The 16,108-nt window shown below is 32.1% G+C and overlaps 1 pseudogene; it reads left to right on the top strand.

Annotated features, from left to right (window-relative positions):
* Positions 1–4,510: 4,510 nt before the first annotated feature.
* Positions 4,511–8,495, top strand: LOC119518072 (annotated as a pseudogene).
* Positions 8,496–16,108: the final 7,613 nt, after the last annotated feature.

Here is a 16,108-nt window from a genome sequence, read left to right as displayed (position 1 = left end):
GATGCAAACAGAAAGACATTTGGAGATGCTAAGTTAAGAGATGAAGCCCAGGGTTTGCCTGGGAGTGTTAAGAGAGGATTCCCAGATGCTTAGAGAGAAATGTCCTGGAATAACAAGCAAGAATACACAGGAGCCAAAATAGAGAATCTAAGAGAGACAGAAGCCAGGAGACATTTTGGAGAAAACCATTTTGAAACAAGTACTATCCAGGAGCAAAGGACCATCAGATGCCAGCCATGTGCCTTCCCAGCTGACACAGGAGTTCCGGATGCCATTGGCCTTTCTTCAGTGAAGGTATCCTCTTGTTGATGCCTCAGTTTGGACACTTTCATGGCCTTAGAACTTTAAATTGTGATCTAATAAACTTTCTTTATAAAAGCCAAACCATTACTGGTATTTTGCATGTTAGCAGCTTTAGCAAACTGGAACAAATATTAAGTTGATTTTCTAATTATATTTAACCTTCCTGATGCCCTTTAAAATTCATGGACATTAATTTTGATTTCTGTCTTTATTTTGCAGAAAAGTTTTTGGTCATTATCACCATAAATTTTTTTTCCTAAGCACTCCATTTCTACTCTTGTTGTAGTACTCTAAATATATGTTTAATATAAGATTGATATTGTACCACTGCTCTTGGATACTTTTTCCACAGACTATTTTCCTTCTAATTTTTATATTTGGTTATCCTAATGTCATACCATCAAGTTCACTGTTCTTTCCTCTTCTTTATTGATACTATCAATGATGCTGTTAATGGAAGTTTTTGTTTGTTTGTTTTTAATGTTGAGTGTGTTGTATGTATGTGCTTTGTTAAAGTTCTATTTCTAGCACTTCATTGGATACTACCTTATAGTTTCCATCCCTATGATACAATTTATCATGTATCACTGCATGGTTTCTATCCTCTCCACTAGATATTTTAACTTGGTAATTTTTAATGATCTTTAGTCATAGATCACCAGAAACTCTTATGGAAGAACAATGTGATTTTATTTCTCATTGCAGTGAAGAAGAACACATGCCATGGGAAAATGTGCATTTTTCTAAGTAAGAGAGTTTTATAAAGAGCTTATTACAGGCTTTAGTCTTTAGTTGGGTAATTAGGGAGAAGATACAAGGAAGTCAAGTTTTGCTGTTCAACTGGATATTGTCAGAAAGCAGAAAACAATTCCAAGGCTGGATATCTCAATAAATTTTATCCATTGTTTGGTAGAAAAAAAGGTAAGAATAAAGCAATAATTAGGAAAGTAACAGCAGTTCCTTATTTATTTATTTACTTAGTAATGAGGAGGAGGACATTTGGTATTTTGTGCGTTACATGGTGACCTCATCTGAAATTCTCACTGCATGCTCCAGTATTCCTCCTGTGCATTTGGTAGAGACCTGCAGAGTTGATATTGAGAAAGAATGCAAAACCCTCGATTCTAGACTGCAGGGATTTTCCCAATTGGCACTGTAGCCCGTATTTGTGTTTAACAATTGTATACAATTTTCTGTATTCTATTTATCTGCTTGCATAGCAGCCACATCTTTCTCCCACTCTCTTTCAAAAGTGAAAATTTCATATATCCCGTCTCTTCTTCTTTAGGGGTTTGTTACTTCTTAATATTTTATTTCTTAGGTGTTTTCAACCTTATCTTTCTTGTGGTCTCATGAAAAGTTATGGATTTTAAGATTACAGGCTTTTAAAATTGTCAGATTTGAAGAAATGTTCTTTGTAGATTTCTACATCTTAAGTAGTAATGGGAATTCTGTATTTCTTTTCAAATCCTATTCACTACTCTAGCTTTAAATATCTCCTTTCTCAATATCTCCACACTTTCCAGTACAGTATATATTGGGAGTTCTACTATGACCTTAATATTGATTTATTCAGTAATGGCTTGGCTCTTTTGTTCTGACTTATCCCCTACACTCCTACCCCACCACCAAAAAATAAAATAAAATAAAATCAGCTTGTCACTTTCATTTAGAAAAGTTTTGAAATTCTGTTTGGAATTATGTTGCACTTACAGATCAATTTTTAAATTTTTTATATTGAAATTATTATTTCTCATAAATAGGGTATCTTTCTATTTGTCTTTCTTTAATATCTTGTGTTCATGTTTAGTTTTTCCTCATGAAAGTTTTTAGTATTGGTTGTCATTCATATTTTCCTGGGGGGAACTTGTACATTATAAATTTTATGTTTGTAAAAATTGCATTCTAAATATTTGTCTCAAGTTTGGAAATGCAACGTATTTTCAGATATTGATCCTATTTTCAGCAAACCAGACAAAGCCTTTTATGAGTTCCCATAATTTGTCAATATGTATTTTTGCATGAGTCTATTACCATCCTTATGCTTTTTAAAATTTCATTTGTTTTCCTGTACTAGCTACAGCTTTCAGTGAATTGTTGCCTAAAATCAGAGACATTGGGCATGTCTTTTAAATAATTTCAAAGTGAACATCATTAAACTTCTGTTTATCAGGATCATGGTAAAGATGAAAAGTCTTTCTTAAGTATTATTTGATATTGTGTATGAGTGTCTGAAAGCCATTTATCTAGCTTGCCCTACACTATTATAGCCATGATGGAAGATAGAAAAATCATACCTCAGAACACACTTGTAATCATAGATCTCTTGGAACTAACATTAAAGCCACTAAATTAGAAAATTTACCCCTTAAATTGCACAAGAAGGCATCACATCTGAATACAATTTTCTACCATTTTAGACAGCATCATCAGTTCACATTTTATTTACAACTTTTCAGTGCAAATCTTGTCATCTTATTGGATCAAGGTATGTTGCTCTGTGTGTGTGTGTGTGTGTGTGTGTGTTTGTGTGTGTACTTATAAGTGGATGACAAATGTCATAAACTCAGGTTCCAAAGTCTGAATTTGGCTACCTGCTCTTTAGGAGAGAGCTAAGAAATGTCAGTTGCCCAGAACCTGAACTGATTTGGGACAAAGAAAAGTTTTAGTCCCTCTGGTGCAGAAGGGGTGTGGGGAGAGAAAACCACTGGTTTCCTAGGCAAACCTGAGAGAACTTCTGAGTAATAGACAGAAAATCCTGCCAGTCTAGAGTTATTGTCAATATTTATAAGATTTAAAAGATCCTGAGATTATAAAATAGCATTCTACTAAGTTTAAAGCATTTAAAGTTATATGGAAAATTCATTTATATCCTCCAAGAACTCCATTGACATCACAAGTCTTTATCATTAGCTTGAATATAGAGTTACATATATTTGTATTCCATGAGGTCCAAGATTATAAACTTACCTATTATAAAAATACAGTAAATGTGAAATTCATTTGATACTCTTAGAAAATGGAAGATGTTTAGTTAATGTATCTAAGTCTGATCCAAATTTGTATCAAAGATGGTTGATTCCAACCCCTTTTTGAGTTTTCTGGTTGGAAGTAATTTTATGTAACTGAGATAACAATGTTTTTTTGTAGATAATATCTTTCAACTTTCATAAAATATAAAATTTATAAGAAAAGTATGACCAAATTTCTATGTTGGTGTGTATGTTGATGAGGAATCTGTACATACATGGTATGATAGAAACTTATATAACAGAATTTGGTTAATTGAGTAAGAGACTTGCAAGCCCCCTTTGTTATATGATAAATTTTGATCTGCAAATAGAAGTTGAATTCTAAGCTATTAATATTGTAGCATTGAATAAATCTTAAGTTTAACCCTTTTTAACAAATTTTATTGTGAAATTTAACATATATACAGAACAGTGATAACTTTCAAAGTACAATTTAACAAGTAGTTAGAGAGCAAACTTCAAAGATTGCCATGGGTTACAGTTCCACAATTTCAGTTATTTCCTTATTGTTATATATAACTTATATACAGAAAGGTGACAACTCTCAAAGTACAGTTTAACAAGCAGTTATATAGGTAATTTCAAAAAATGTTATGGGCCACAGTTACACCATTTCAGTTATTTCCTTGTTCAACTCTTTATATTTTTAAAATTATCTTTTATAAATTATTTACTCTTTATTTTTGGTTAAATTGAAAAATTGACAATATAAAACAAAAAATGCATATTCTAGGGCTGCCATTTAAAATATTTGAAGATTTTTAATTAACTAATTTTGCAAATGGGGCTAATCATTATGCAAAGTATCCTCCAAGTGTTTGTTGAAAACATGAGAAATTAAAAAAAGGAAATAATAGAAAAACAAACCAGAACCAGGTTCTTTGACAAGATAAATACAGTTTTTAAACCACTAGGCAAATCAGTAATGAAATAAAAGAGAGGGGTCACAGATTCTTGGAATTGAAAGACAGGACATCATCATACACCCTTCAGAAATTAAAAAGATAATAATGGAAAATTACCAACAACTACATGCCAATAAATTTGATAACTTACATGAAATATATAAATTACTTGAAAGACACCAACTACTAAACCTCACTCAAGAAATAATCTGTATAACATTACATAATTCATAATTAATTAAATTTCCACAAAGATCACTGCATACAAGCATGCCTTCTCTGGTAAATTCTGCAAATTATTTAAGGAGAGCATAGTACTAATGCTAATCAAATGCTACCATTTTGTAAGACCAAAATTACCCTGATGTTAAAGTACAGAATTTAGCATAATAAAAGAAAACCGTAGACCAATCCCTCATGGACAAAGAAACAAAAGTCCTTCATCAATTGTTAGCAAAACAAATTTGGCAATATATAAAATGATACTACATCATGAACAAATAGGGTTTGTCCACACACATTCAAACACACATACAAAATCCAGATATCAACTAAGCACCTGGAAGGATGATCAAAATTATTAGTCATTAGGGAAATTAAGTTAAAACCACAGTAAGAAACAACTACATATCTATTAGAATGGTTGAAATAAAAAAAAAATAGAAAACAAAAATGCCAAGTGCTGCTGATGATTTGAGGTAACTGTAACCCTCATACGTTGCTGGTGGCAGTACAAAATTGTACAGTAATTTTGTTCATGTTTGGCAGTTTCTGAAAAAGTTTATAACTAGTATATGATTCAGCAGTTCTACTCCTAGGTATTTACCAAAAAGAAAGGAAAATGTAAGGCCATACAAAAAGCTACTTGTGAATGTCTATAGTTGCATGTGAATTATGCATGTGAATGCATAATTTAGCTCTACATTGGAAACAAACTCGATGTCCCTAAACTGGTGATATATTTATACAATATACTGCAATTTAGCAATAAAAAGACATGAATTACTGATAAAAATAACACAAAGGTAGAATTTCAAAACATCGTGGTGGGTGAAAGAAGCCAGATCCAAAAGTTACATTCAATTTACATGTCATTCCAGAAAAGGCAAAGTTTCAGCATAAATGATCACATCAGTGAGTGCCAAGGAGTTGGAGGAGGGCTTAGTCTATAAAGGGGCACAATGGCATTTGCTGGACTGAAGGAAATATTATATGCCTTGATTTTGGTTGTAGTGGCATGGCTGTATATATTTGCAAAACTCATTAAACTACAGACCTAAAAAAGCTCAGCTTTGCTGTAGGAAAGTTATACTACAAGGAAAGCGACTAAACTTATCTCTATCTTTTTAAATTTTATCATTCTTTAACACATTTGAAATATTTTTATTATTTTTATTTCTGCTTCTTCCTTGAATAAAGAGCATTTCAAGACACTCTTCTTCTTGCCTCTATATTCTCCTGTCTCTGAATTCACACTTTATGCTGCTTCATTTCTATTTTTTGAACTACCTTCATCTCTTAAGTTGACTAACAGAGTTTCATATATAAGGAAATATTTATTGTGTGATTGATAGATGTGAGTCTGGGAACAATTCTTACTATCATGATCATAGAATCTTTTTGGGTCAAGTTTTTAATCAGTATCTTGGATGATGTTACAGATTTTCCTTTATATGTAGATATTTAAACTCTACCTGTTTGAGAAGAGAGATGTGTATATGTAAATATATGTGTGTATGTATATATATGTATATATAAAAACATAGTATTTATCTTGATTTAAATACTTCATTATATTAAGATGGAACTCAGCAAGAATTAGTAGGTAGCAAAATATTAATTCTCTATGTTGAAAATTGTTTTTGAGGTGATTCTTCAATTTCTTAGCAGTGTGTCTACTGGAAAGTCATTTAACACTATAATGCCTTGATTACTTTATCTGCGTAATGAAAATAATAATAACGCCAACCTCAAAGAGTAGTGTAGAGGATTAATTGAGAATTTAAATGGAAAAAGTTTACTCTGATATCTGATGCATTGTGAGTTCTCTATGAAAATATTCTCCTTGCAGATGAATATCCGATGTATTTTATTTCACCTTGTTTTACTTCTAGACAAAGGGAGGAAAACACACACACACACACACACACGCGCACACACACACACACACACACTGGCTAAGGAGAGGAATAAAAATTTGGTTTTGGACTATGCAGTCTCTTGGAATAAGTTTAAATTACTAGTAGATACAATGTAGATAGCCAATTAAAATTATTTATTCTAGTTTTATTGAAAGACTTTAAAATAACCTAGCAAACAGAAAACATTTTATTATTCAAGTTCCACATAATGTCTGATTGTTTCAGCTTTAAAATATATTTGCATATGCTCAGTGTCAGACTTTTCCCTTTGAGACTGGAGCTCTTGCCTTTAGAGAATTGACTCTACAATTATCTAATTCCCAATCCTCTTGAAGGACAACAGAACAAATTGCTGCAACATGTATTTACTCAGAGTCTCTCAATATTTTACAAATAGGTAATTCAACTTTACAGTGAGTGCATTGTAAAGATGGTGTTTACTTCTTTTTAATTTTTAGTCTCTAAACTTTTCATAAAAGATAAAATAGACTACAGAGGGAATATACTATCTGAAAAGAAAGATGTGGAGCTCTACTGGGTTGGACAGACACCAAGTCAGCTATTACATGGCATTATTTGTAAGTGTACCAGCCTCAAAACTGAAACAACCATTTGATTCTCTGTAAATGAATTATTAAAATAGTCCTTAAAAATAGACATCAAAATATTACTTAACTAGAAATTTCATTAACTTTGCTCCTTGGTTTTTGCATGAGACATTTCCAGGGACTATTTATAAATTTTGTAGGTGAAGATTATATGGAGTGATTTTCACAGAAAGGAAAACTAATATCCTAGAGTTAAATTCATATATTTTTTCAGACAATGGGAAAGGTTCAGCAAGAATATTTCTATCCTTTGCATTTTGGATGTGGGCTTCTATAGAAAGAAGAAAAATATGTATGCTATGTTTGCAGAAACTGAAGTAGAGTCTTTAGACTGGTATCAGTGATTTAAGAGGCCCGTAATCCAGATTCAATATAGACATTGTTGTTAAATCAAATGCATTATCCATTCATCCTCTTAATTTTATCTTACTTCTGTCACTCAATTTACTATGCAATGTTAATGTGCATATATCTTTATTAGCAATTTTACTTTTGCCTCTAAGTATTTGAAGAAGGAAAAGTATTTGGATTTCATACCTTTTAACAAAACCTATTTGTAATATAGGCCAGAAAAAATTACACAGCACTGAATGAGTTCATCCTGGTGGGACTGGCCAAATCCATGGAGGAACAGATTATCCTCTTTTTGCTATTTTTTCTGATTTACACACTTACAGTTGTGGGTAACATTGGGATGATTCTCCTAATTAGAATTGATTCTAGATTTCACATACCCATGTATTTCTTCCTGGCTAACTTGTCCTTTGTGGACTTTTGTTATTCATCCAGTATCACCCCAAAGATGCTGGTGATTTATTGTCTGAGAAGAAAACTATCTCCTTTGCAGGCTGCTTCCTGCAGATGTACTTCTTTATTGCCTTGGGAACAACTGAATGTATCCTCTTTGGGTTAATGGCCTATGACCGTTATGTGACCATATGCAACCCACTGCGTTATCCCTTAGTCATGTCCAGGACATTATGCGTGAACATGGCGGCCGGGGCCTTGGCAGAAGGATTGTTGAACTCCATGGTTAACACCAGTTATGTAAGTAGTTTGCCATTCTGCGGTTCCAATGTTATCCATCACTTCTTCTGTGACAGCCCCCCAATTTTTAAGCTCTCTTGTTCTGACACCAGCGTGAATGAAAGCATTGTTTCCACTTTTGCCAGTGTGAATATGGTTGGGGCTTTGCTGATCATTCTCACCTCCTACTCTTATATTCTCATCTCCATCTTTCGTATGCATTCACGGGAGGGGAGGCAAAAAGCATTGTCAACTTGTGCCTTTCACCTGACAGCTATAATTCTGTTCTTTGTCACCTCCATTTATACATATCTGAGACCTAGTTCCAGCTATTTCCTGAGTCAGGACAAAGTGGCTTCTGTGTTCTACACAGTGGTAATTCCCATGTTGAATCCCCTGATCTATAGCCTCAGGAATAAGGAAGTAAAGAAAGATTTATGGAATATAATTACCAGGAAAAAAACTCCTTCATTTCTGTGAAAGTTTGGTTAATTTTCTGAACTAAATAGGATCTTTTAATTAACTTTCAAACCTAGTTTAACCATTTGGGTTTTAATCACACTATTTCAAAGTAAACACATGCTGTTAATATTCGAGTATCTGCATCCAAGTACTGGTAAGGTAGATTACCATACTGATACAGGAGCATGGCATCTTTATCTTACAATTATTGTATAACTTGCCTGTGCCTTCAAAAACTAGGGCTTATTTGTAAAAAAAAAATATTAGCAGTAGAAATAAGAGAATTAAATGTTTATGGGAAAAATTTGCAATGTTACATGGAATTAATCAAATAGACACTCTTTTATTCCTTTTGTATTCCTTTCCATCTTTTGTATGATTTGTAAGATGTTGTTATATGTTACATATATTAGAAATGCTTTATATAAATATGTAATTTTCCTTTTTAATTTAATTTTTAATTTCAATTTATTTAAGCATCTTCCTCCAGAAAGATGGAAGGAAGATGCTTAAATAAAGCATCTTCTGGAGGAAGAGGCTTAAATAAAGTTTCAATACTGTAGTTTTATTACACCTCAACTCTTCACCTTTTATTTCCTTTTCTCCAGCCATGCACACATACAAACATTAAAGAATAAATTTGTGTTTGCACAAAAATGTGCCACCAGGAAAAGTGTTGATTCGTTGGAATGAGCCACTTAAAACTCTATTCTCTTCTTTTCTCCTCAAAACTTTCCAATTTCTATCTCCCTTTCTCTCTGTCAGTCTCTCTCACACACACAGACATACAGAGCCACTTGCCCCCACACAGAGAGCCACTCAAACATACATTCAGCTGCTGCAAGAAATTCAAATGATGCTTTGTTCCAAAGGAGCTAGATCAATGTTCAATGGATGAATCTGACCAGTAATTTTTAGACTCATGGTTTCCTTCCTCAAAAAAATCTTCTGTCAATTGTCAATAAAGAACAATTGCAATCAATCTCAATATTATATCAAAACATTATTAAAATGGAGGTACGTCTATAAGGTTCACTTATGTTTTGTATTTTAATGGAATCTTTATCAGCATTTGGGTAAAGTTACATAGAGACTTGTTTACAAAACCTGTGAATGTAACAAAATTGGAAAAGAAAGCAAACAATTTGGAAATAATGAAGCAATCAAGACTGAAGAATTACATGGATCCAAATAATAAACTAAAAATAGTAGGATGATACTATTTAGAGATGAAGTGCTGTGTTTAGGCTGAAAATAAAAATAAAAAAAAGTTTCAATATAAATATGCAAAATAATTTTGGATATATTTTATTAAACGTCAGCTGACATGCACTAAATATTTATCATAATATGATAAGTCATGCATTCTGTAAACAGAAATAAGATAAGGCTAGTGCTCATGAAAACTGAAGTAATATTTCCACTAATTTCATACTGATCAAATAAAGTAAAAGATAGTATGTTTTTAGAGTCAACCTGTTTTGGAGAACAAAGGCAAACAACGTAATGTCAAAAAGATAGTACCAAAAATGGCTGGGTATCTGAAAAAGATATCAAATGCAAAGTACTTGAATTGATGTGAGAATATTTAATCTGCAGAATAGGATACATGAAGGATTTCATAGCTGTATTGAAAACATAGAATGGATGCTAAATGGAATGTGTGGCATCAGAAAGCAGAAATACAGTCAATTGTTGCTGACTTTGGTACAATTACTCGCTTTGCCTGAAAGTTGATATGTACTATGTTTAAGATTCTCCTTAAATTTTGTGATTTTAATGCTGTTGTGAATATCCGTGCACCATCCCTGAGCCTGTTCATCAGTAGAGTTCTTGGGCTACTTCAGCCACTTAATAAAAGCTATTGTTCAGCTTTTTTCTAAAGTATAAGATGATGAATATGGACCATGGAATTTTGAAGTTTGAAAACAGCTGTCAACCAAACTCATCTGTGTTTCAGAATTGGGATCCATGCAAACCCTTAGTCTTGTGAAATGATGTGTGTGTGTGATGTTAAAAAAAGAACATAAAAAGAAAATAAATAAAATTAATTAGTTTGTGCTGAAGATGTGTCAAAATTTATAATACACTAGTAAGAGACAGAAGAAACAAAGTAAAAAAAAAAAAGTCCTGTTTCAGAAAGAGCATGGCATAGGTTTATTTAGCTGGGAAACAGAATGCTTACATAGGAAGCATAAAAAAATATAAAAAACAGATTGAAGCATTATTTCAGTAATGAATGTCATCGTGCTCAAATTGTGCATTACAGAAGAAGACTGTGTGTTAGAATCATCCTAAATGCTATATTTGGTAAGCATTAGTCAGAAAGGCAAACAATGCTTTTAAAGGGCAAACAATAAAGACACACTGATATGATGGTAAGGACATAGCTTCATCCCCCAATAGTGGTGGCCAATAGAGTCAACTAACATGAACTCAAAAAACAGTAAAAATAGAAATCAGATGCAGAGCAACATGCAAGAAATCTTATTTTTAAGTGTGCTATTGCCAGTGATTTTTTTCCCAAACTGTAAACAAAACTGCAAAATACAATTTACCTCTTTCATAATTTTTATTATTTTTTCCTTTAAAAGTTCACACATATCACATTTTCTCCAGATGATAAGACTGATTCCTTCATATGAGACTCATAAGAATTAGATATTTAATAATGATCAGCTCAGACCAGAATAATATATCTGATATGGAAAAACACATGGAATTTTTAAATGCTGATAGGCTACTGGGAGCTTTGATGCCAAATCTGAGTTACTGAAGGCAGACTGTCCAAAAGGTTATTTTTGATACATATTTCACAAATGCCTATGATCCATATCTTCCCCAGTTTTCAGTTTCTCCTTTCCAAGATGCAGTCTATGAATCTATTCTCAGTGGGACTGCCAACATTGTTCAAGCACTTCATCTCTGTAGCATGACAGAGTTAATTCCTTGTCATGATTCAAATTTATTTCTGGATTTGCATCCTCAGGTTTAGAAATAGAATAAGAAATAAAATGACAATGGTAGTAATAATTTATTTGCATCTTGCTACTTATTTTGAGAACTGTAATTCATGGCATATTTTAAAACAAACTGTACTTTAAATATCATCTAACCATATTTGGCTTAATTAGGCATCAGCAGTATAGAACAGCCTGATAAATACCAGCCCACTAATTTGAACTTGGGTTCTAAAATATTCAAGTTATATGACTGTCTTGACTAGAGAAGGAAAAATTACTATATTTCTATTTCCTGCTTTTTTTCTCCTTGATTAAATCAAAAGAATGTGTATTTCGTTATTCTTTTTTGGTTATCCTTTGTAAGGTAAATAATTTTTTCTGGTGAATACCTTGTTCCCCCTGCTTTTTACTTGTTTCTCCTCCATTTTCATGGGAATGAGGGAACATCCACCCCATCAGCAATATTCTTGGAAAAGGGAGCATTTGAGACATAATGTGTGACCAGTACTCAAGATTGATAGTGCTGGTCAAAACTCACTTTTGTGAATATTGAGGATCTTTGTGCACAGACCATGAGAAAGAACTTCAGAAAGAATGAATATTTCTTATATTATTTCCCAGATCTTATGATTTACTTTCCCTCTGGCTATGTCCTCCAAAAGTTCATGAATGGGAGCCAAAATCAGGAAATGTTAAATTATTTAATGTGGCAATGTGAGAGAGAAAATTTTTTTTTAATTTTTATATGATTTTTTTCTTAGTGCTTGTCTATAGTATTCATTAATGAGCTAGGTTTGTCTATTCAGAGGCTCCCATGTTGTCTGACAGGACATCACAATATGAATAAAATAATCTTAGTTTCTCAAAAGCCAGAATTGCCTTTGTCTTCACAACATTACCCCAGGACCATAAATGTCTATCCCTAAAAAGCAAACTAGTACATCATAATGATGAGCAAATAACACAGAGCATATTCAGATGGTGCTAAAAAGAGGCAGGATTTGCTAAAATGTCTATTCAGAGGAGATAAAGTATGAAAGGTAAGGAGACAGTAGATTCAATTGTTTCCTGCAGGTAATATCATCAGCTGAGTTTGACTTCTTCCAGGACATGTACTCTCACTGTGTTTGGGAAATAGAAGGTACATAAATTTATATTCCACAGAGAGACTGCAGAGAAAGCCTTGTAAATCATGAAAGAGTTACTTGGAAAAACAACAAATTAATTGTAGGCAGGAACATTTAGCCAAAAATTTTGATATGAAGAGGGAGAAGATATACCCTCAGGAAAGAAGTGATTATATCTTCTATAAAGAGCACTTGCTGTTCAAAAGCAAGTTGGTATAGATCTTAAACAATTTAAATTAAAAAAAAAAATATATATATATATATATATAAACCTTCATCAGAGAGAAAGGAGCAACTTCAACAGAACTGAACAAGGTAAATATATATACTATTAATATGTTGATATTTTATTTCAATTCAGACCTTTTTTTTTTCTAATTTGAGGATCAAGATTCAAAAAAAAGTTCAATACATGAAATCGAGTATATTTTTATTTGAGAATGCATTCATATCTAATAAATTACCTGTAGATTTTTTACTTTCTAAACAAAAAGTTAAATAAGCGTCAAACATTTGAAATATATAAAATCCTACCTAATTTGTATATTGTCAGCAACTATAATCATTAATAATAAAATATTTATTTTAAGAAATAATCTCAAGAAGACTGGAAGCAAAGAATGACATATAATGATGAATTTGATATAATTTTTCATATTGATAATAAAGGAAATGTTATCATCATTCATAAAAATATTTTTCTAAGAATGAATCTCCTTCTATTAGGTAAAATACACAGCATTTATTTCTTCCAAATTATAAATTCCTGGAAAAGAATACTTAGCCAATTTTTGGTTCATATCACCTATTATCATTTATTTTACCTCAATAAAGTTAGTCTATAAACATGGTGAGTCTTGAATATAAGTGACTATATTTGGTAACCCTTTCATACATTGTTTTGATTTTCCCTAGGAAGACTCAATTTTGGCTTATAATAGAGCAATGTGCTAAATATTATTCTGATTAGAAGATTTAAATGCCAAAAGTAGTATTTGAAGCAATAATATCCATTTTAATTCAACAAATAATGAGAATTACTGGAATCTTATGCCATTGTTAATACTAATTAACATGGAAAATCAAAGATTTGACTTGTATTACATTCACTTTGTGCTTTTACTTACCCAGTCCCTCTTCCTGGTAAATAACCAATTGTAATAGTAATTTCTACTTTTAATTCATAACCATGTGTGGAGTATCATATTATGGGTATAATTATGGGCTATATTCTTTATAGAACAAATCATGAGATATAATTTCAAAGATGTAAAGGATGTGACTAGTCAAATAGAAGGTCCAAGGACTGATCAGTGGAAAATAATGTTAGATTTTATAGGCCAGAGATTATATTACTGCTTAGATAGGCTGGAAGGAGATTCATAGATGGTGATCAAATTGATTATTAATTGAGTTTGGATTTTCTGTTTGATGTATCAACTACTGATATATTTTCTCTTCACAACACTCTGTGAAGTACTATATACTTCACTCACATTCTTATGTGCCTTGGTACTTTTTCTGCATAAAATAAAGACAAGGGAGTTAAGATAGGATACATGTAGGTAAAGTGGATTATCTTAGGTGTGTAAAACTGCATATAGCAGCTTTACCTGATGAATCTATTTCCCAGCCCAGTATTTATTTCATATCCTAGCTCTGTTTCATCTGTTTTCTTACTAAGTAGAAACAAAACTCCTTGATAAAATTTACAGAATGTACAGAAAATACATATACCAAAATACATACAGAAAAAATAATTCAGTAGTGCTTTTTAGGAGATAACAGGAAGACAAACTAGGGAGAAGAAAATATTGCAGGCTTGAAAAATCAAAAAGAAGATGTTCAAAAACTAATGCATCAATTAATATTAAACCACCTATGACATTAGAGAATGTGTATTTTCATGGTTTTAAAATAAAAAACTTAGTTCAAAATACAAGAATGTTGTGCATGGCATGTAATTAACAGATGGTAGTTGAGATCTCCTAGTATTGTCATATCTAAGATCTCTTACCTTAAAACAAAAAAAAGTTTCAGAAAATTTAATTATTTTTCCAATATCAAACCCAGGAATTTGGAAGTAATGGCATAGAGGTGAAGCTTAGAATCTTTGAAAACTAGGGAAAATTATATCAATGTTCTGAGTCTAAATTTCCTTACTTGTAATGAAAAAAAAATAGGGATATAAACACTCTTTCAAAACAAAAAAAATAAGAATATGATGAAGGAACAACTCAAACACTGGCATTAATATAATTCAATGGTACTAATATAATCTGTACCATAAAACTGGGAAGGCCACTCTGAAAAAGTGACATCTGATCTAAATCCTAAATAGAAATAGTCACATGAAGAACATTCTAGACAGAAGAGAAAGAGTGTCTTTAAATTGTGCTTTCTTAGAAGCTTAAAGAAGAACTGAAGGTATGGGGGAAAAATGAGGAGACTGTTAGCAGCTGAGGTTAAAAAGACAGGCAGAAGCCAAATTAAGTAGCAGTTTGTAATCTATGAGAAGGAATTTGAACTTCATTTCAATGCAGTAGGAATTGATGGAAGTGTTTTCAACAGGGCAGTAAAGTGATAGGATTTTTATCTTTTAAGTGCTCACACTGTATTTACTGAGCAAAATCAACTATGGTGTGATGAGGCTATTACAGTAATTCTAGAAATGAGAAGATAGATTTAGTAGCATGGAAGATGAGAAGATGCAGCCTATTCTGAAGTTTCAGGAGCAGTGAGTGATGTGCCATGGCCAGTTTGGACTTATATCAATTCCCAAGAGCTTAAAATTTGGTACCAGAAATTGGCAAACCCTACAAATCAATCCTCCCAACCTACTACACCCCAATGACAGGAATATGATATACAAGAAATCAGAAAAAATTGATGGAATGATCTTGGATGAGAAGAAGGTTAAATAACCCTGAATGCTTACCTTGAGCAAGGGATGTATTGTTTGCATGTATGTATTATAGAAATATGACTAGGTGAGACCCTTTTAGAGAAATCTTCATGGGAAAATTTATTCAAATGTCACAAGAAGACAAACAAAATAAAGTTTATTATGGTAAATATACATGAGAAATTAGTTAATGAGAATACATTGAAATATGTTGGCTGTTTCTCATTTCTCAATTAAACTATAAAATAGGGTTATCAGTTAATAGGGATAGCAGTTGGTATGGTATAGGTGGTATGGGTGAGGGGACATCTTTGAGGAGAGTAGAAGCTACTTAACATAATTGTTAGAGCAAATATACTAAGGGAATTTGATAGGATCTTTGCACAGAATTACTTGTTTGTTCTTTGTAGTTATTAATTTAAAGTGATACAAAAGAAATGTGTGTTTTTCTTGAGCATTACTCAGATACTCTAGTGCATGGTCAGAAAAAGAATAGTTGCCATTAACTAAGACTCTACTCTTATAATGGAGAGAATGTAGGAAAAGAGTGTCAGAAGTAGTTGGAGAGAATTATTTTAATGATGAAGCTTGGATTCTAACCCTATTAAGGGGAGTAATGTGAATAAAATTTTGTAA

This window comes from Choloepus didactylus, chromosome 21, assembly GCF_015220235.1.
Source record: "Choloepus didactylus isolate mChoDid1 chromosome 21, mChoDid1.pri, whole genome shotgun sequence".
Lineage (NCBI taxonomy): Eukaryota > Metazoa > Chordata > Mammalia > Pilosa > Megalonychidae > Choloepus > Choloepus didactylus.
The sequence above is the reverse complement of the archived record's forward strand: the minus strand, read 5'-3'. Positions and strand labels throughout refer to the sequence as shown.